We start from the raw sequence: 23179 nt of genomic DNA on the forward strand, positions 1-23179 counted from the left end.
AAGGTGTAGTTATAAAGGAGGTGAGTCATGCAGAGGATGACAGATCTCTTAGATCTCAAGCTATCTTAAATGCTGACAGAATGCATAAAGGGAAAGCGAAGATAAGAGAGAAGTCAAAACTTTCAAAGCCTAAAGCCAAAGTTGTTGCAAAGAAGAAATTAGCATCTAAAGCAACTAAATCACAAATACGGATAGATCCAATCTATACAGTTTATCAATCTTTTGATACTGATGAAATTGTTGAAAAAGAAGAAGTTGGTCAAGCTCACCAAAGAAGGAAGATTCATGGAGCTGACTGGGCTGAAAAACTGAAATTAACCTCGGGCATTGCTCAACTTAATAGAGAAGAAGTTGTTATTCAACCAATCACAACCTCTAATTCTACTCATGTTATTGATTTCTCAGACCAAATTCAAGCTGATTTATGAAATCCTGATTCTGAAGACATAGTCTCTGATAAGCCAGAACTTACTTTCGAAGAAAAGAAGAAGTTACTTTGGAAATGCAAGAAACTAGCACCTGAAAGAGATTCTTCTACAAAATTAAAGAATATTTATAGTGGAAGTTCTAACTTTAGAAAAACTGGAATCATAAGTGGTCTTGGAAGATTTAATGCTGATGATCCATTTGAAGGAGATGCTTTGATTTTAAGAAAGCATTTTAACTTGACAGAAATTGGAGACAATGTGATGCTTGAAGACTTACAGAAGATCATATCAGTGCAAATTGTTATTGATCTTGTTGGAGAGAAAATGATTTATTTTCTGGAGTCTAGGAGAAACTTAAGGTTGACTCAAGAATAGTTAAGAGACAAACCATTACAGGAATTGGAATTTATTGCTACAGTTCTCAAGGTAACTAATTCTGTAACTTCCAGATGGTCCGCATTTATAAAAAACCTGATATAGTTAAAGCAGAGAGGAATGCCATACAAATCTAACTACATTCCAATGTACATTGATCAAACTGAATATGCTGTTGATATGCCTGTTGGAGGAGCCAAGATAGAGATGAGCCTAGGGACTAAAGTTTTAACCTTTAATCCTGATGGAAAGAAAATTGGGTTTCTGGAGCTGGTGTTGAGTGGCATTTATGTCATCTTATAACGCTCCGTGAAGCTTTGAATTGGTGTTTTGAGCTCAAGTTATTAGTGTTTTTGATATTTTTTTTGTAGTGTTTTGCATTTCAAACATTTATCAGGAATTCAGGTGAATTGGCATCGTTTTGAAGCTAATATGGTGCTAGGAATATGTCGGGAATAATGCTCGTGAAAAGACAAGCTCAATCCAACAAAGAGCATAAGTACAGCGTGCCCGCACTGGTCAAAGAGCAGAAGTACAGCGTGTCCGCGCTGGTCAAGCACGCGGTCGCGCTAGGTCGGGGAATTTAAATCATGTTTCTCCTGGAATTTTGATTCGTTAGACTTTTACTCTGCATGGGCTGCTATATATACATAAATAAAGATCGTTTTTCATAACAAGACTACCAGAGCTTACGAAGAAGGCGTAAGAATACCGTATAGCACAAATCAACGAAGGCGAAGATGATCTAGTTTATTCTTGTGATTTTTTGTTCTAAGTTGTAATCTTGGATGCTAGTTTTCTTATTTATTGAACTTATACTCTTATTTCACGTACTTGGTTTATTATTTATTCAATATAAAGACTACGTTTATTATACCATGCTTTCATCGAAATCCACATTGATGATGAGTCCGATTATGGGCTAATCGTTATCGTGGGGTTCTAGCGCATTTATGGATTTCAATAGTTAATCTTGTTTTGATATCTTATTGTGTGGTGATTGTATGATAACCTAGTATTGGTTGGGCTTATTCGTCTTATGTACGTCGCGAACATATAAGATAGCGTGTTAATCTCTAATGAAGCGACAGTGAATTTAGAGGTTTAGAACTTGCCATGCTAGCATAGGTTCATGTAATTATATTGCATGATGCGTAGGTAATTTTAACCATCTTACTTGCCATATATAATCAAGATAGATAACTTGCTTATTAAACCTCTGTGTTGTCAAATGCTATAGACATATAGGGTCTCAATATATTTTGGTGTCTATTCAACTTCTATCTCTTTTGTGGATGTCTGTAGTATGTTATTCGTGCAACGAAAGTTGGCGTTTAGCAAGTTCATGTTATCTGATTAGTGTCATCACCATTACATGCTAAGGTTAAGAACATGATGACTTTGAATGAAGTATTTAATGAAGTTAGAATGTAATATCCGGGAAAATTATATGAACATTATATGTTAAATGAATAGATATTATGTGTTTTATAAATTTAAAATGATTATTGCCATGATATTAGATGCTATAGTTGTTATGTGTGTGGTTCCGTGCGGGCCAAAATTTTTTTTGATTTATTATTATGTGTTTAAACTGCAATTATATGAATCGACCTGTAATTTGGACTCGTATTTAATAATGTATTTATTAAGATACTTGTTTTATCTCGTTTATGTGCATCTGAATGTATTTTATGCGTGTTCGGATTTTTCTGTTAAATTAGGGATCGTCTTTGTGTTTCAAAAATCAATGGACCGGGACCCCACCGGGACGTCAAACCCCACAAAATCTGTGTTTTTATTTTTATAAAATTATTCGTATTTCAGATACCCAATAATTTTGCATTTTCAAATTTCTCGCAATATTTGGGGAATTTTGACATCAATTTTGTATTTTATCGTTTTTAAAATTATTCCCCCCGTAATTATTATTTTTGGCCCTAATTATGATAATTAGGGGATAAAAGCACCCTTAATTTATTTTAGGGTATTAATTTATGCAATAATATAAATAAGCTGGTCAGATTATTTTATTTATTTTTATTTAACAAAAATTCAGAAAATAGAAAATCTAAGAATAAACTTTGGGGGTGTAATCTTGTTCTTGACACAAATCTTTTGATTTTGAGAGATTTACTGAACCTATGTTAACACTCTAGTAATCAACACAATCCTCTCGATGAGAACTTTCCATTGATACCAATTTCATAATCTGAGGGTAAGTATGTTGCAAAATCGATTTTTAGTTCATATTCTTGAAATTTGATTCTGAAATATGATGATTGTTGGATGATTTTAATGTTACCAATAGATTTAAAATGATATTTGGGATCGATTTATGTACCCGGTTGAGTTGTTTTAGTTTGGGATCGATGAACCTGAGTTGATGGATTTTGTATTTTTTTATTGGAATTTCTGATTTAATCATGATGTTATTGATGATTTTGATGATTAGAATATGTTATAGGGAGAATTTCGTATAACAATGTTGTGGAGGTTAATGGGCGGAACAAAGATCAAGGATGGTGTTTGAGGGCGGAGGAAGGTTGTTTGGTGGTGGCTGAGCTTGTATGTGGACTCCTTAAGAAAGAATAGGGTTTGTTATTCTCTGTCAAGTGTCGACCCATATCCCATACAAGTGCCTACGTACCCTATTTATTGGGATCAAGCCTCACGTAGTTCTTGGGGAACAAGTCACGTAGGCTAGGGTTAGGACTCTTCAGCCCGTGCAGCCCAAGCCCACGATAAAGTCAGGCCTTCAGCCAATTAGTCACGTAAATCTCGACCGGCTCCACATGCTTCCTACAATTTCACGGCATCTCCGCATTTCTTCCCGTAATTGTAGGAATAACACGTGTCGACCCCGAAATCTATGAGCAACTCAGTCATCTATGAGTCACTTTCCATGTTGCACACAAAGTCTTTCGATGCGGCCCGGCCTGGTCACCTCGGCCCGCACCGCCTTCAAATAATAAATATAATGTTACCTCTGTTTCTATAAGATGTGGGCTCATGAGCTCAGCCCGCGTGTGGGCAGCTAAGCCCACCTCGCATGAAGGCACCTGAGCCCACCTCGCGTGGGCACAACCGAGCTCAGCTCGCATATGAGAGCCCAAATGACAAATGTGAGCTCACCTTACATGTGTGAGCCCAGCTCGCATGTCCTCACTTGAGCCCAGCTCGCATGTTTGAGCCCAGCTCTCATGTCATGAGCCCAGCTCGCATGTGAACCCAGCTCGCATGTTACGAGCCCAGCTCGCATGTTTGAGCCCAGCTCTCATGTCATGAGCCCAGCTCGCATGTGAACCCAGCTCGCATGTTACGAGCCCAACCCGTATGTGCTGGCCCAAGTCATATAAATCCATGGTTCTAGCCCACACACGAGAGTCCAGCTATTTAGTGCACCCACAGGGACCTGTTTAGGGCCCATGGCCGAAAGCGGGCATAACAACTACCCCCCAAAATTCCTGGTCGCATCTTGAGGCTAGGTATTTTCTAATCTTTTTATGGCCTCGCAAGTGTGAGCCCACCAGGCCACACCAAGCCGCCTCGCGTGTCTCGCCTCGCATGCCTTTCATCTTTGCATTCATTTTGACAGCCGTTGGACAGCTGGCGTGGGGATTCGTGTCGTCTTATGAGATGGCGACACGTGTCGCCTCCTCCTTTCTCTCTCCTATCTCCTATAAATATGTGAGATTTCAATTCATTTCTCACATTTCCAAAAACACTTCCTGAATTGCTGCTCAATTTGCTCAAGGATCTACCACGGCGAAGATTATCATTTCAACAAGAACCGTCTACCGGCGGCGATATTCTCCGGGACCAGATTCATCAGGATCTTCATACACCTCTCCCACAGGTACCCTTCGATTCGAGCTCGTTTTTTATTCATGCTTTATTCATGCACACCATGCGAGCACACACCACCTGTTCGATGCGAGTTCACACACAACCACAACGCGCGATGCGAGCCCTTTCGCTCGTTTAGATACTTAGGTGCGATCCCGTGTGAGATGTGAGGACACTTAGGTGCGATCCCATACTTGTTTTTTGTTTTCTTTTTAGGGCCACACACTAATTTTCACCATCTTTTACAGATGTCGAGTGCGTCTTCAGCCCGCTCCTATGGATCATCTCGCTCTTCCTCGAGCCCGGCTCGCACCTCTGCTAGCCCGGCTTGCTCTTCAGCTACTCCATCTCCATTAAACCAATACCCTCCTGAGCAGCGAGGCTCCAAGGACTTCCAACGCGAGCTGACCTCTCTTTCTGGTCGTCTTAGCCAACCTATCTCTCTCGGCTCAGCTATCACCCCTCAAGGGGCTTTGAACATTGCCAGAGTTGAGAACTCGATGCGAGCAGCTGGATCTGGCTCACTTGATATTCACCTCGACCCGAACCCTGAGGATTTTACCAGGGAGAAGAATATATATGATTGGAGAAATAGGCCCGTGGACCTCTCTCATATTCCAGCCTCCCTTGGGGTAGAAGAGCTGCTAAACCGCGAGCCTGCTCCCTTGGATAAAGACCGAGCCGAGGAGATTTTAAGAGAAATGGCTGAAGAGAGGGCAGCCCGTCTGAGGCAAGCAGCAGCTAATCACCTCGACCCCATTTACCTTGACTCAGAATCAACTGATAGCGACCTGGGGAGTGCATACTATGACACCAGGAAGAAAGGAAAAGAGCCCGTAGCTGCTGAATATCCCATCCTGGGACTCGAGGGTGAAGAGGACGGCTCGCATTGGTCCTATGACTCTCCTTAGAGCGAGGAGGTGGCAGATGTTACAAGTCAGTACAAGATTTGTAACTATAATTATGCCCCCGCGGCCTCTCCTGAGCCTTATGTGCCTCCTACCCAGCCCGAGCTCGAGGGTAAGATTGTTTTCAAAAGGCAGATCATTCCTGATGGGGAGGAGAGCTCAACTGCAAACGAGAAGGTTAAGGTGCTCGCTTGCCGCGACCTACCTACCTCGCTGACTCAGAAACATCTGGCCGAGCACATTGAGCAGTTTCAGCTCGAGGGCCATATTGTCTTGCCTCTACCTCATATGAGATGCTATAGATTCAATCACTTGGAGAATGGAGGCAGGGTGCCTCGCATGGTCTTGTCCACTTTCCTATTAAGGCTGGGAATCTCCTCTCCTCTTCATCCCTTCATCAAAGATGTTTGCGAGTACTTCCAGCTCGCACCCCTTCAGATCAATCCAAACGGATACCGGGCCGCCCTCGCATTGTACATCATGTACCACAAATGCGGGTACCCTTCTCTAACCGCGAGGCAGCTGGGTTACTTCCTCCATTTGAAGCATTCTCCTAACGACTTTGGGTATTTCTACTTCTCTGTCTGGCCGTGCTTCAACAAGAAGAACCTCATCCACAACGGGCCGAGCAACTCAGGGAAGTGGAAGAGCCCTTACTTCTATATCTACGAGGTGCCTCGAGTCCAGACTCATTTTTATTATAATCCATGTAAGTTTTTTCCTGCCCGATCTCGTCTCTTCTACCATAGCTCTTTCCTTTTAACAAGAATTTCTTTTATCTCCAGCCACCCCGCCTCGCACTGTCCTTGTGGGACAGGAAAAGATAAACGCGGACAGTCTTCTAAACCTTTCTAAGGCGGACCGGGACATCCGAAAACTCATAACGACCTCCAATCTGGTCGCATGTGGGTTTTTGAAGGAAGGAGTGAGGCTGACTCCTCAGAAGAAATCTAGGAAGAGATCCAGAAAGGGTAAGAATATCGGGCCCGCACGTCCGGGCCTGGCTGCTCGCATGCGCGAGCTCGTGTGCTCGCGTGCTCACTTTTCCTGCATGCATCTCGCTTCACATCGCACTTTAATTCTCCGTATTTTTCACCTGCTCGCATTACTTCTTTCCTTTGCATCTTGCTGTGACTAATCTATTGCTTTGTTGTTTTCTTTTTCAGAAATGGCCATCTCCCCTATCCCCTTCATGGAAGAGGATGAGCAGGCTGCGGCCTCGGGCCCAGTTCAGCCCGTAGCTGCGAGCACAAGGGCTCGCTCTCAGGCCAATCCTCCGGCCCGCATGACTACTCTCTCCGAGCATCTCAAGGATTCAGGGCCCTCTCCTCGACTAAAGAGGCATAGAGGTAAAGAAGGAAAAACTGGCGAGCCTGAGCCAAAGAAAGCTGCTCCCTCTGATGCTCCTCTTCCCTCTTCTTCTTCTGCCAATATGGTTGCGACCACATTCGGCCGGCTCGCTCAAGGTCACATCAGCGAGCAGGATTTAAAGGATTGGTCTTCTTCTGCTCTCGAGGTTAACCAGGATGCACTCTCCCGAGCCGCGGCCGAAGTATACTATCGTCAGTTATCTAAGGCTCGAGAGATGCGAGCCCTCAGCCAGACCAACACAAAGCTCGAGGCTAAAGTCAAGTCCCTTCAGAGTAAGGTCGCTGAGCACGGGCAAGAGAAAGTTACGCTGGTGAACAACTATAATCAGAAGATAGTTAACCTGAACGCTGCTCACGACAAGGCCCTAAGGGAGCAGAAGGAGGCTCATGACCTGGCTGCTGAGGCATGTAAGAAGAAGAATGATGCCCTCGAGGAGAGGGTGCTCGAGCTGGAGGGATCAGTCTCTGCCCTGACCGAGGGCCGTGAGGCCGCCCTCGCTGATGCTAGGAACCTGGGGGTCAGGAATTTTATGAAAGTCTATATGAAGAAGGTTTCTGACTTCGATTGGGCGGCTCTGGGTGCGAGCACAGCGAGGCATGCTGACAAGTTGAAGCTGGAGATGGAGAGGGATGCCCAAATTGCTGAGGAGGCTCAGCTCGCGGTCGAGAAGGCCCAGGTCGCTGGTGAAAATCGTGAGGGAGCAGAGGCTGATAACCCTTAATGTAATTTTGATTAGAACTAGACTTTTGACTGGGTAAGCGGGCACCCCTCTCGCCTCGCGCTTGTATTTGAAATATTCTGCCTCGGGGCATAACTTATTTAACTTTTGTTTGTATAAAATGTCTAAGTTTTTTATGCCCGCGTATGTCTTTACGGTGCTAGCTGGTTTTTTTTTTTGTTTTCTTACCATGCTTCTACTGACCAAAAGTAATCATAACTCTGGCCGCTTATGGCGAGCGTTACCCCTTCACTGCGAGCCCAATTTATTCAGCTCGTGTCATTTGTTCAATCAAACAACCATTGAAAGAGAATGCCAAGTGGAACAAGCCTGCATCAACTCGCAGGTGTTGTAGGTGTGCTCGCACTAGGAGCTCGCATGTGTCTTCTCCTCACATCATGCGACTTTGAGTATGTTTGATGGAGGGCTGGGCCCCCTGGGTCGCATTTATGGTTTTGAGGGCCAGGGTATGAGCTCGCATCGCGGGCCTATATCTCTATCCACATCTTTTATCTACTATGTGTTCGTATTTGTCTAAGCGGGTCGTGGCCCGGCTCGTTTCATGTTCTTGGCATCAAGCGGGTCGGGGCCCAGCTTGATTTAACATGTTAATAAAACAACTGTTCTATCCTCCCATGGGTTCCCAAGGATGGGGTCCCCTGCTGGGTATTTAATCTATTAACAGAAGTTAAAATATCAAGTGCACAAATAGAGATCAATCATTTATTCATAGATAATGGGAAGTGAAAGGAATACATGCTTGTGGTCTCAGGGAGGCACCTATATGGCACTAACCCCCGAGACTTAGGAATATTTGAAGATAATACTAAGTCTGAAAAGAATAATATTACTGATAATACTTGCGAAGGTGTTCCGCGTTCCAGGCTCTTGGGATCAACTTGTCTTGCATATCATTGAGGTGGTAGGTTCCCTCCCAGAGCACCGATTTTATCTTGTAAGGGCCTTCCCAATTCGCTCCCAAGACTCCGTGACTCACCACCTTGGTATTTGGTATGACCCGGCATAGAACCAAATCTCCCACCTTGAAAGTTCGGGCTCGAACCTTACTGTTGTAATGCCTAGCTGTCCTCTGCTGATATGCCGCAATCCTGATCTGAGCCTCTTCTCGAGTTTCTTCGATCATATCCAAATAGAGCCGATGATTGACCTCGTTTGCCTCTGAGTCATAGTTGTCCCTTCGAAAAGATCCTGCTTCCACTTCAACGGGCACCATAGCTTCACACCCATACACCAGAGAGAAAGGGGTCTCTCCAGTTGTGGTTCGGGGTGTAGTGTTGTAAGACCATAGGACCTGGGCGAGTTCTTCTGGCCATGCTCCTTTCTTCTCTTCAAGCTTTGCCTTTAAGGTATGCTTAATGATTTTATTAACAGCCTCTGTCTGCCCGTTACTCTGGGGGTGGCAGACTGCGCTAAAGCTCTTCTGAATCCCCGGCTGCTCACAAAACTCTCGCATCTCCTTGCTATCAAATTGTTTCCCATTGTCAGATATCAGCTTGTAAGGGATGCCATAGCGACATACAATAGCCCTGTATACAAACTCCCTGAGCTTTCTCGCTGTGATAGTGGCTAGGGGCTCGGCCTCTGCCCACTTAGTGAAATAGTCTACCGCAACTACCGCATACTTGACGCCTCCCCTGGCCTTCGGGAGTTCCCCAATCAGATCAATTCCCCACATGGAGAAGGGCCAGGGGCTCATGAGGGATGTGAGAGAGGCCACGGGGTTGTTGTAATAATTGGCATACCGCTGACACTTATCACAAGCTCGGGAGTATTTAAAGGCGTCTTTTTTCAGCGTTGGCCAGTAGTAGCCTTGACGGAGGATTTTCTGAGCTAGAGAGCTACCCCCCGAGTGATTGCCACAAATGCCCTCGTGTACTTCCCTTAGGATGTAGTTGCATTCCTCCCCATGTATGCATTTGAGAAGAGGAACAGTGAACCCTCTTCTGTATAGAATCTCGTCGTATATCATATAGCGGGCTGCTTTATATTTTATCCTCCTTGCCTCGTTCTTTTCGTCCGGAAGTGAACCTTCTCTTATGTATGTTAGAATAGATGTCATCCACGTGGGGCCGAGCTCATTACTGAGGCTGCCCACCTCGTGCTCGGGCACACTAGGTTGCCTCTGTATATCAAGGGGCACGGTCCCTAGCAAAGTGCTCTCGCGGCGTGAGCCGAGCTTAGCTAGCTCGTCCGCGCCTTCATTCTGCCCACGCGGGATTAGTTCCAGCCTCACCTCGTTGAATCTTGCGATTATCCTCTGTGCGCACTTCAGGTAAAGCTCTGTTCTCGGCCCCTTAGCTTGATACCCCCCATTTATCTGATAGACCACAATCACGGAGTCACTAAACACATTCAAATTCTCGACCTTCATTTCTAAAGCTAGCTTGAGACCGTTGATCAGGGCCTCATACTCAGCATCATTGTTGGTTGCATGAAATGCCAGATGGGTCGCACGTCTGATCTTGTGAGCCTCTGGGCTGATTAGCTCGATTCCAGCTCCTGCTCCATCACCGTTAGAGGCACCATCCACATATAGGCTCCACCATGGGGCACTATTTTGTCTCTCCAGTCCAACTTCTTCTGTGCTAGGTATAACAACAAGGGCTCTCGGCTCCACTTCTTGATGTGGGGGAAATTCTAGCACAAAATCGGCAAGGGCTTGGCCTTTGATCGCAGTCCTTGGCTTATAATCCACCTCGAATTGGCCGAGCTCAACCGTCCACTTCAACATTCGACCAGAAGACTCTGGTCTATGCATCACTTGTCTGAGGGGGTAGGAGGTTCGCACTTCTATCTTATGTGCCTGAAAATAGGGCCTGAGTTTTCGGGAGGCCAGAATCAGAGCATACGCTAGCTTTTCGAGGCTTGTGTATCGAGTCTCGGCATCGGCTAGCCTTTTACTCACATAATATACCGGGAGCTGGACACCATCCTCCTCTCGGACTAATACTGCACTTATTGCAAAGTCGGAGACGGCCAAGTATAGGATCAAAGTTTCTCCTACCTTTGGGTTGGACAACATTGGAGGGCTACTGAGATGCTTCTTTATGTTCTGAAAGGCTTCCTCACATTCTTCGGTCCACTTAAAGTTCCTCCCCACTCCTTTGATTGCTTTGAAGAACTCTTGGCATTTATCGGAGGATTTTGAGACGAAGCGGTTTAAGGCAGCCACTCGTCCCGTTAAGCTTTGAACATCCTTTACCCGTCGAGGGGATCTCATCTCGAGTAGGGCTTGTATCTTGGCTGGGTTGGCCTCAATGCCTCTATGGTTGACAATAAATCCCAAAAACTTCCCCAATTCAACCCCAAACACACATTTCTAGGGGTTGAGCTTCATTCTGTACTCCCTTAGGATCTGGAACATTTCTGCCAGGTGGCGGACATGATCCCTCGCTTCTTTCGATTTCACCAGCATGTCGTCTACATAGGCCTCCATAGTCTTCCCCGATTGATGTTTGAACATCTTATTCACCAGCCTCTGATAGGTTGCCCCCGCATTAAGGAGCCCGAAGGGCATCCCGATGTAACAGTAAAGGCCCCGATCAGTAATAAAGGAGGTGTGCTCCTGATCTGGCCCATACATGGGGATTTGGTTATATCCCGAATAAGCATCCATAAAACTAAGCAGCGCGTGCCCAGCCGTGGAATCAACCAGCTGGTCGATTCGGGGTAGAGGAAAGCTGTCCTTCGGGGAAGCTTTGTTCAGGTCGGTGAAGTCTACACATGTCCTCCACTTGCCATTGGGCTTCTTGACAAGCACGGGGTTGGCCAGCCACACGGGGTAGAAGGCTTCTCTCACAAGTCCTGCCTCCATTAATCTATCCACTTCTTCTCTGAGGGCCTCTGCCCTCTCTCCACTAATCGGCCTTCTCTTTTGCCTAACCCCCTTCTTTTTCGGGTCCAAGTTGAGCCGGTGGCACATGACATTTGGGTCAATCCCTATCATATCGGAGTGTGACCATGCAAAGACATCCAAATTCTCCCTTAGGAAGTGGGCTAGATCCTCTCTCAAGTCAGGACTTAGGTTAGAGCCTATTCTGAGTACCTTGGAGGGATCATTTGGGTCTACCAAGATCGGGATTGTGTCCTCTGCGGCCCCGGCCCTCTCGACCATTGGGGGCATTCTCGGGTCTAAATCTGCTCGAGCCTCGCTAGTTTTTTCCATTTCCGTGATTGCCAAACCTTCCGCATCCTTGAGCTCGGTCTGGTGAGCTTGGGTCGGGTTTATCAAGCGTTCAGAGGTTGTAGTTACAGTTCGAGTGATTCCGTCGGGTGGGTCCATAGTGATTGTTGTTTCTTTGTGTGCCCACTTCCCTCTCCTAAGTCTTGCAGCGATTTGTTCTGGGCTCTCTTCTTCATCACTTGCTTCCTCTACAATCCCCTCTTGTATCAACATGATGGGCTGAGATGCTTCCATTAGTAAGGCCCCTGGGCGTGGTTCCACATGAATTACCGTGTGCTCGAAGTAGTTCTCGGGCAACTCCTCAATTGAAATCAAATTACAAGTCTCGTGGCCCTTAGAACGTATTCTTTTCCTGCCCTCTGCCTCTTCCATGGGGACGTCGCACTCACCTACTTCAACTATCTCCCTTGAGGCATTTCTTGACTCGGCCGCTTTGAGTGCCTGGTTGTAGCAGACCCTGGATTCGTATTGACAGCTCTTCAAGATGCCTACCCCCGTGGGGGTTGGGAATTTTATCGTCATTTGATGGATCGAGGTCACCATCCTCATCGCCCTCATAAGGGGTCTGCCCACTATAACATTGTAGGCACAAGGCTGGTCTACAACTGTAAACATAGCGATCTGGGTGGCCACATGAGGCTCCTCTCCTATGGTCACCGGGAGCCGAATTGTCCCTTTCACTCCGATCGAGTCTCCCGTGAACCCGTACAGGTGCCCACCTGTTGAGGTTAATTCTCTATCCAATAATCCCAGTTTTTTGTAGGCATCATAAGTTAAAACATCAGCCGAGCTCCCGGTGTCCACCATTGCTCGGTGAACATTCACCGTCCCAATCTTCATTTTTATGACTAGGGCATCGGTATGAGGGTAATGCACCCATTTTGCATCATTCTCTTTAAACACGATATCATCGACCTCCCTTTCAAAGAGCTCCGGGGGCCTTTGGCTTAGTTGATTGTCATTGGTGAGCGGCTTGTCCTTTGCTTCCCGGGCATATCTGTCCATCGCCTTCCGGCTGTCTCCACCAATGTGAGACCCGCCTAGAATAATATGAATACTACCAGCCCGAGGGACCCTTTCTTTATCTTCTGGGGGTGGAGGAGGGACGGTATGATAATCCGTCCTGTGTCTTCGAACCTCCTTGACAACCCACTCCGTAAGCTTCCCTTGTCTAATCAAAGTCTCAATCTCATCCTTTAGTTGTCTACAATCAGCTGTATCGTGTCCGGTGGCCTCATGGTATGCACAATACTTCGAAGTGTCTCTTTTATTGTAGTCTGTGAGAGGAGTTGCCTTCCTGAATACCCCCTTCCCCACATATGTAGCATATATGTGGTTGATAGAGGCTACCAGAGGGGTGTGTGTCTGCCATTTGCTTGTATAAGGCCTTCCCGAATCTTTAGTGGTCTCTTTGCCATGGGCAGACTTTTTCGGGCTCGAACTACGCCGATACGTCTTCCTCCTTTCGTCAGGGCTTGAGGATCGGTCCCTCTTGTCTCGATAGCTTTCGCTGATTTTCAGCTCTCTCATCGATTTCTCTACCCTCTTGAAGGGTTCGGCTTGCTCATAGAACTCGGCCAAGGTCCTCGGCTCACTCGCTTGGAGGCTCTTCTAAAATTTCGATCCTTCTTTCAGCCCTGCTATCAAGAAATTTTTGATGGTCTCCTCACTGGCTCCTCTCACCTTGGGGACCTCGGCGTTGAACTGATGAAAATATTCTGCCAAGGGCTCCCCCTCCCTTTGCTTGATGTTGGCTAACGTGGCCACAGGAGGCGAATAGTGGAGGGTCGACTGAAATTGTCTGACGAACAAGTCCTCCAATTGCCTCCACGTTCTTATGCTAGCCGGTCCCAACTTGGAGAACCATTGTTGGGCACTACCTCTGAGTGATGCCGCGAAGAGTCTGCAACGGGTCATCTCCGGCACCTGATAGACTTCCATCTCAGTGTTAAATTGAATAAGGTACTCCGCCGGGTCGGCTTCGCCGTTGAATAGAAGGTCGGGGTTGTGCCTAAACACCCGAGGTAGGGGGGATGATCGGATAGCAGCCGTAAACGGAGAGGGGGCAGCCGAGGCAGGGGGCCCTCTCTTCTCTTGCTCCATCTCATCTAAGATCCTTCTCAGGTCCCTTACTCTAACAACTTCTCCTTCTCTGTCACCACCCGCATTACTCGAATGGTGTGAGCCCTGAGGTCGTTTGCGGCGTCCCCCTCCTCCAGCTCGGTCCTGCGACTCCTCTTCACGATTGTCTCTGCATCTATGTCGCTCCTCCCTCCTGGGTGAGGTGTGTTGACGTCTTTCCGGAGGGGTCGTTGCCCGTTCCCTTTTCAAGCCTATTTTATCCACGGGCTCTTTCTCTTCTCTCTCCTTCTTACAATTCTCCAATTTGAGCCTGAGGTCATGCTCGCTTAGTTTTCTACCCACTCGGTCTAGCACGCTAGTTGACCTTGCCTCAGATGAAGCTGGCTTCGGCCCCGATCTCGTAGAGATCTGGCTGCCCCGCTCATCATGGCCTCGGGGTATATCTTCCGTTTCGCGTGATGTTTCTTTCTTCTGTTTGGTCTCGGTTGCCACGTCATCAAAATCGTGGATCAGCTTCTTCTGAGGGCCTTTGCCCTTCCAGCTACGCTGTGAGACCTTGAGGCGGCGCGCCTTACGCTTGGCATTCCGGACCGAGCTTAACATTCGGGTGTTGATCTGATTCATCTGATCGGCCAGCCCTTCGAGATACATCATCACAACCTGCCCGTCCACGGTTGCAATTGGTGGATGTGGCGCCTGATTCTCTGGGGGCGTGTGTTCGAAAGTAGGGTCCTTCTTGCCTCCGCTCCCTGGTGTCGTCGCTTGCTTGCTTTCTTTGGTCATCTTTCTCCCTAAGATGAACTACCCCTCCTTCTAGCGCCAAATGTTATAGGGAGAATTTCGTATAACAATGTTGTGGAGGTTAATGGGCGGAACAAAGATCAAGGATGGTGTTTGAGGGCGGAGGAAGGTTGTTTGGTGGTGGCTGAGCTTGTATGTGGACTCCTTAAGAAAGAATAGGGTTTGTTATTCTCTGTCAAGTGTCGACCCATGTCCCATACAAGTGCCTACGTACCCTATTTATAGGGATCAAGCCTCACGTAGTTCTTGGGGAACAAGTCACGTAGGCTAGGGTTAGGACTCTTCAGCCCGTGCAGCCCAAGCCCACGATAAAGTCAGGCCTTCAGCCAATTAGTCACGTAAATCTCGACCGGCTGCACATGCTTCCTACAATTTCGCGGCATCTCCGCATTTCTTCCCGTAATTGTAGGAATAACCCGTGTTGACCCCGAAATCTACGAGCAACTCAGTCATCTATAAGTCACTTTCCATGTTGCACACAAAGTCTTTCGATGCGGCCCGGCCTGGTCACCTCGGCCCGCACCGCCTTCAAATAATAAATATAATGTTACCTCTGTTTCTATAAGATGTGGGCTCATGAGCTCAGCCCGCGTGTGGGCAGCTAAGCCCACCTCGTATGAAGGCACCTGAGCCCATCTCGCGTGGGCACAACCGAGCTCAGCTCGTATATGAGAGCCCAAATGACAAATGTGAGCTCACCTTACATGTGTGAGCCCAGCTCGCATGTCCTCACTTGAGCCCAGCTCGCATGTTTGAGCCCAGCTCTCATGTCATGAGCCCAGCTCGCATGTGAACCCTGCTCGCATGTTACGAGCCCAGCTCGCATGTTTGAGCCCAGCTCTCATGTTATGAGCCCAGCTCGCATGTTACGAGCCCAGCCCGCATGTGCTGGCCCAAGTCATATAAATCCATGGTTCTAGCCCACACACGAGAGTCCAGCAATTTAGTGCACCCACAGGGACCTGTTTAGGGCCCATGGCCGAAAGCGGGCATAACAGAATAGTTTGCAATTGATTTGAGCTTCATTTTGGTATGTAAAACGTGATTTTTAGTTGAGTAATCATCAAGAACATTTTTTTTCTCTTTCGCCGGAAAACCTTAAGGTCCCACCGGCTTTAATGGCTTTTGGCCGGAGGTCGGAGTTGCAGCAGCGGTTGATGTTGTTGCCGTGTGTTCTGGGTTTCTGGGTCTTCAGGGATGGATTTCGATTTAAAAACCGGGGAGAACGGATGCGTTTTGAGGGGGCTTGGGAACTCACCTGAGTTCGGCGAGGAGCCGCCAGAATTTGGAGTTTTTCCGGAAACCGGTGGTCTTCGAAACCGACCCGGTTTGTTCATCTTTGACCCGTTTAGTTTTTGTACCCGACCCGCTTTTGATCTTTTATTCCCCAAAACTCAACCTTAAAACCTGTTTGTATAATTTTCCTTTTTATTTTTTTTCAAAATCATTTTCAAAAATTCTAAAAATCATTTATTTTACTTTTAAAAATCATTTATTTATTATCTTAAATTTTAAAAATTATTTCCTTAATTATTTTAAATTTATAAATTTAGTTAATTATTTATGGATTTAATTAATTGATTAATTTATTTAATCAATTAATTTTATTTATAAATAGTTAAATAAATGTAAATTATTTATAATTAATTCTAATAATTCTTAAAAAATTTCTTTAAGCTTTAAAAAATTATATTTTGATATTTAAAAATCAATTAATATTATTATTATTTGATTTATTTCCATTTATTTCTTATTTTATTCATAAGAGTTATACCGTTCGTCCGTTTAATACGAAACAAACGCGTACAGACTCAGAAAAACACTACGCTTTCAATAAAAATACTTTTAAGTCATAATTTCTTTCGTATTGCAATGTCATTTGATTTTTTTAATCCTTTTGAGTCAGTATCTGATAACGCTAATATTGACCTGATTTTAATTCTGAACGTATTGAAACCTATGTTTTGACAACCTGACTTATGTGTTACATGAAATATGTGATTACGTGATATATAAATGACATGATTATGTGTTACATGATATGCATGCTATTTGTTTATAGTATTAAAATGCCATGATTAGTTATAAACGATCGGGTAGATGTCAAGATGTATAGTTACGTCAATTGAGTTTGGTTCTGTCAATTAAGATAGTCATTTTGTTTATAGAATCGAGTAGCAAGGAGTGCAGTCAAGATTTAGACGGAGTTAGTAGCCAACAGTTGTAAGCCAGGGTTGTAGTGCATAGGTTTTAAGCATACCAAGCAAGTATCCATATCTTCACTTATTATTCAAGTGATGTTTATTATGAATCTTGTTATACAAGTACCTACATCTTCATTTATCATTCAAATGATATTGACTCTAAATTCTATTATATCAGTTTCTATACTATTCTAAGTTCAGAATAGTTAACATTTTACATTTCGCTATAAATTACTCTATACAATTAAACTTTGAATTGAGATTAGCGAATAACTAATTATTCTAGTTCTTTCGCCATCGGTTGTTGAGATAACTCTGGACCATGAGAAATGGAGAGTTATGTTGTTGAGGATGTCATTTGGTTTGACTCCTTTGATTAAAAATTGTTTTTATGGATTGGATGGTTGCGTAAGAGGCCGTGGCGGCGGTCCAGTGTGAGCTATGTATTATACATGATATAATACCTTGCTAGGCCGATATGTGCCTTGGGTACCCCTTTGTTTAGTTGGATATGCTTCGGCATACCGGTGTTGCTCCGTGGCTGATCACCGGCGGCAACACACTGTCATTCGAGGATTCTAATCCAAAATAAAAAGATATATAAAAATGTTGTTTATTATCAAAATTTATATCAGTTTTTGATACTGTTCAGGTGTTGTTGTTTGGTTTTGTTCATCAGATATACTGTTGTTATTGTTTTAAATCATAAGCTATATACTGCTTGCTGAGCATTTCTTTCGCTCATACTTGTTTATTATTCTGATTCTTTTAGCTAGGCCAGAGCAGGCCTGAGTTCAAGGTTTGACCAGCAATCGAGTGCTTGTAGATAGTGTGGTGTTTTGCAGGTAGACTATTGGGATGTTGAATAGTCTCGAGGTTTGTAATAAATTTGAATAATTTTTAAAACTAATTAGACTTATGGTTTGTAATAACACTGGGTTTTTATTAGTGCCTGTTCCATACTATAACCTGTGATCAATCCAGTTGCATGCAAGGGGTTATATCCATTATAATATTCCACTGTTTTTTATTTTAGTTTGTTTATCATATAGTGACCCCCAAATCTAGACCCCGGGTTTGGATGGCGTCAAATGGAATCCCATGTTTGTCTCATATAATATTCAACCCTTTAATCTCTTATTTTCTTACATGTTAAGTAGTATCTTAGTTATAATCAACCCAACTTGTTATTCATCTTAGCGTTGAATAATAGCCATATCATTGTTGCATAAATACATAAACCATAAAGTTAACCTAAACCAGTCTCTGTGGGAATGAACTAAAAAGAATTCTATATTACTTGAGAACGCGTATACTTGCGTGAATTTTAGCGCGTGTTCTAGCCCTAACAAGTTTCTGGCACCGCTACTGGGGACTCGGTGTTAATTTTTAGTTTATGTGTTTGTCATCATGATCGTTAAATTTTATTGACTCGAACATTGTTACTTAATTGTTTTCTTTGCGTGTTTCAGGTACTCTAGCGAGCGTGTATGCATACTCGTTCGCGGTCTCGTAAGAGAACTCTGGATCAAGTGGAGGAAGAAGTTGTGGTTCATCAGCAAGTTTTTGAGGACGAAGAGAAACTAGAGGAAGAAGAGAAAGTTGGGGAACCATCTATAGTAGTGATGGCAGATCAAGCAGAAAATCCAAAGGCGTTGATGGACTATTCTCAGCCTAAGATCAATGATATTCAGTCAAGCATTATCAGGCCATCCATCTCGGCTAACACCTTTGGGATCAAGTCAAGCACGATTCAGATGATACATAATTCAGTTCAGTTTGGGGGTTCTCCTATAGAATATCCCAACATGCACATCAGGGATTTCATCGAGATCTGCGACACTTTTAAGTTCAATGGGGTGACTGAAGATGCTATCAAGCTGAGACTTTTCCCATTTTCTTTGAGGGGTAAGGCTAAGTGTTGGTAACATTCTCTACCAGCAGGCTCTATTACTATATGGGAGGATCTTGCTCAAAAGTTTCTCACTAAATTCTTCCCTATGGCAAAGACGGCTGCAATCAGGAATGCTCTTACTCAGTTCACACAGCAATCTAAAGAATCTTTGTGTGAGGCTCGAGATCGCTACAAGGAGATGCTAAGGAATTTCTCACACCATGGCATGCCTGATTGGATGATTATAAATTGTTTCTATAATGGTTTAGGCGAACAGTCTAGACCTATGTGATAAGTGGCATTTTATACCACTTAGAACATCTTAAAATGGCTTAAATTGGTGCCTTGAAATCAAGTATTTTGTGTATTTGATGCGTTTTTCTAGTGTTTATGCATTTCAGGGTATTAGTTGCATTTCGGAGGAGTAATCATCAAGAATAAGCCTTGGCATGTGTTCACCATTGCGAGAGGAAAGAAAGGGGCAGATTACGGTGAAGAAACGGAGCAAACTCAGGATTTTTCTAGTAGGGTCCTCAGCGCCCGCTCAGCTATGCTGAGCGGCCGCGTAGCAAGCTGAGCGCCCGCTCAGCTATGCTGAGCGGCCGCGCAGGGTCGGGAAAAAAGATAAATTATTTTAGGACTTCTACTTCTGTTTGGCTTCCACTTCTATGTAATCTGAGTTTTATGGGACTATTATATAAGTAGATTTAGAGACGTTTTCAGGAGGTTGGATCGTGGTATTAAGCAAGGAGTGAAGGAGATAAGGAAGAAGACCGTTTTAGCACACAACAACGAAGAGGAATCATATTTTCTTGTGATTCTTATTTCGTTGTAATGTTGGATGCTAGTTTTCTTACTTTGAACTTAATTACTCTTGTGACGTACTCTGATTTAATATAATTAGTTTAGTTATTATTTTCTTGTGTTTGTTTATCATGATTTCATATGAACCCATGATGACGATAAGTGCTATTATGGGCTAATCGTGATCATGGGGTCGCAACGGATTTACTATGGAATTCTTTAGTTAATTGTTTAATACTTTAGTGTGTGATGATTGTATGATATCTAGTATTGGTTGTGCGTATTCGTCTTATGTGCGTCGCGAACATATAAGATAGGGTGTTAATCTCTTGTGAAGCGACGGTGGATCTTGAGATTTAGAACTTGCCATGCTAGCATAGGTTCATGTATGATGTGCATAATTAGTGGGTAACTCTAACAGTTTTATTCACCCTGTGTAATCAAAAGGAATAACTTGTGCTTAATTCGTTGTGTTGTCAATTTCTGTAGACATATAGGAACTCAACATAATTGATGCCTATTCAACTTCTATCTTAATTGTGGATGCTTGGTAGATTGGTATGAGTACAATGAAAGTTGGCTTTTATCAGTTTCATGTTATTCGATTAATATCATCACTGTCACATGCTAAAGGTAATAACAATAACTATTGAAGGAAGTATTAATGAAGTTATGATCTCATGAGTGTTTTAATATTGTTAATTGAAGTGTTATTTAAGTGATAAACTAAGTAATTAATTGTAGTTAGTATTTAGTCAAGAATTCTAAGTGTTAGTGTCTTAACATTGAGAAGTAATCATACGTTGGTGTGTGAGTTTAATTAAACAATAATTAGTCTGAGTCTCTGTGGAAACGAACTAGAAAGTATTCTATATTACTTGCGAACGCGTATACTTGCGTGTATTTTAGCGCGTATTTCCGCCTTAACAAGTTTTTAGCGCCGCTGCCGGGGACTCGGCGTATTTGTTTAGTTTATGTACTTACCATCATTGGTCATTAGGACTCAGTGATTAGGACGTAGTTTTTACTTATTGTTTTTGGTTGTGTTTCAGGTACTTTAGCGAGCGTTTATGCAAACTCGTTCTTGTACTCGCAAGAGGACTTTAGATATAGCTGAGGAGACAGACGAAGTTCTTGATATTCCGGAGAAGATAGATTTTGAAGATTCGGATTCAGGAACTGAGCAGAAAGAACCAGTAATCATGGGTGATCGTATAGTTCAGGCTGATCCACCTCTTATGGACTTTTCTCGGCCTAAAATTGATGACATCCAGTCAAGCATTCTTCATCCGGCTATTCAAGCTAACACCTTTGAAATCAAGTCGGGCACTATTCAGATGGTGCAGAATTCTGTTTCTTTTGGAGGAGCTGCGACTGAAGACCCCAACATGCACATAAGGAATTTTGTCGAGATCTGCAGCACTTTCAAGTATAATGGTGTGACTGATGAGGCTATCAAGCTGAGACTTTTCCCATTCTCACTGAGGGACAAAGCTAAGGACTGGTTACATTTTGAACCAACTGGGTCCATCACTACTTGGCAAGATCTTGCGTAAAAGTTTCTGGTGAAGTTTTATCCGATGGCAAAGACTGCTGCTATGAGGAGTGCTCTTACTCAGTTTGTGCAGCAACCTACAGAATCTATGTGCGAAGCTTGGGAACGCTACAAGAAAATGTTGAGAAAGTGTCCACATCATGGAATGCCCGATTGGATGGTGATCACTGGTTTCTATAATGGTTTGGGGGCCCAATCTCGGCCCATGCTTGATGCAGCAGCTGGAGGCGCCTTATGGGCCAAAAGCTATACTGAAGCTTATAATCTTATCAAGACTATGGCTGTAAATGAGCATCAAAACCCAACTCAGAGGATGATGCCTGGGAAGGTAGCAGGTATTCAGGAAGTCGATGCAGCCACCGCTATTGCAGCGCAGCTCCAGGCGTTGTCGATGAAGGTTGATTCTCTAGCTACATATGGAGTTAATTAAATAGCTATGGTTTGTGAGCTTTGTGCAGGTTCTTATACTACGGATTAGTGTTCTTTGTCAACGAATCTGTTCAGTATGTGAATAATTATCAGCGACAACAGCAGCCTGTGCCAGCTACTTATCATCCTAACAACGGAAATCATCCAAATTTCAGCTGGGGTAATAATCAAAATGCTATTCAGCCACCATATCAGCAAGGTGTGAGAAAACAGTTTAATCCACCTGGATTCCAACAACCACAGCAGTATGCTCAAAGGCAATCATATCCTCAACAGGGAAGTGCAGCTGCACCTACTAGTGCTGATTTTGATGAACTTAAGTTGTTATGCAAGAGTCAGGCGGTTGCTATCAAGACCTTGGAAAATCAAATCGGTCAAATAGCCAATGCAGTGCTAAATCGTCAACCTGGCACACTTCCCAGTGACACGAAAGTACCAGGAAGAAAGGAAGCTAAAGAGCAAGTCAAGGCTATTACTTTAAGGTCTGGGAAAGTTGCTGATGCTGAAAAGGCAAAAGAAGAAGAAGCTGAAGTTAGAGATGAAGAAGCTAAGCAAAAGGAGAAAGCGGCGGAACCAAGGAAGACTACTGTTGAACACACTCTGCCTGAGGGTAATACAGGGGGGAAACAACTCTATCCTCCACCACCTTTCCCTAAGAGATTGCAGCAACAAAAGCTGGATAAACAGTTTGGTAAGTTTCTGAAGGTGTTCAAGAAACTTCACATCAATATACCTTTCGCTGAGGCTCTGGAACAAATGCCTAGTTATGCGAAGTTTATGAAGAGTATTCTTTCAAGGAAGGTGAAACTGGATGACCTTGAGACCGTTGCTCTAACGGAAGAATGCAGCGCTGTTCTGCAGCAAAAGTTACCTCCACAGCTTAAAGATCCAGGTAGCTTCACCATTCCTTGTACCATTGGCAAGTTGACTTTTGACAAGTGCCTTTGTGATTTGGGAGCAAGCATCAATCTGATGCTGTTGTCGATCTTTAAAAAGTTGGATTTGCCTAATCCAAAAGCCACCTACATGTCTCTACAATTGGCTGATCGTTCTATTACTTACCCAAGGGGCATAGTGGAGGATGTGCTAGTCAAGGTGGATAAGCTCTTCTTTCCTGCAGATTTTGTTATTCTGGATTTTGAGGAAGATAAGAAGATTCCCATAATCTTGGGAAGACCTTTCTTGGCTATTGGCCGTACCTTGATAGATGTGCAGAAAGGTGAACTTACTATACGGGTACAAGATCAGGATGTGACCTTCAACGTGTTCAAGGCAATGAAATTCCCTACAGAAGATGAGGAGTGCTTAAAAGTGGATGTGATTGATTCTGCGGTTACTTCAGAACTCGATCGCATGCTAATGTCTGATGCATTGGAAAAGGCCTTAGTGGGGGATTTTGACAGTGATGATGAAGGTGGCAACGAGCAATTACAATATCTGAATGCTTCTCCCTGGAAGCGAAAGCTGGACATGCCGTTTGAATCTCTTGGTACTTCTGACCTCAAGAATGCTGAAGGAAAGCTCAAACCATCAATAGAGAAAGCACCTACCTTGGAG

The 23179-nt window shown here is 44.1% G+C and overlaps 2 non-coding genes across 2 annotated transcripts; both read right to left on the reverse strand.

Annotated features, from left to right (window-relative positions):
* Positions 1-18955: 18955 nt before the first annotated feature.
* LOC141699028 (small nucleolar RNA R71) lies at positions 18956-19062 on the reverse strand. The gene has a single exon (XR_012565519.1). It is a non-coding gene; the product is annotated as a small nucleolar RNA R71 (small nucleolar RNA).
* Positions 19063-21233: 2171 nt separating this feature from the next.
* LOC141699056 (small nucleolar RNA R71) lies at positions 21234-21340 on the reverse strand. Its single transcript, XR_012565546.1, has one exon. It is a non-coding gene; the product is annotated as a small nucleolar RNA R71 (small nucleolar RNA).
* Positions 21341-23179: the final 1839 nt, after the last annotated feature.

The sequence above is a fragment of the Apium graveolens genome, chromosome 11, assembly GCF_009905375.1.
Source record: "Apium graveolens cultivar Ventura chromosome 11, ASM990537v1, whole genome shotgun sequence".
Classification (NCBI taxonomy): Eukaryota; Viridiplantae; Streptophyta; class Magnoliopsida; order Apiales; family Apiaceae; genus Apium; species Apium graveolens.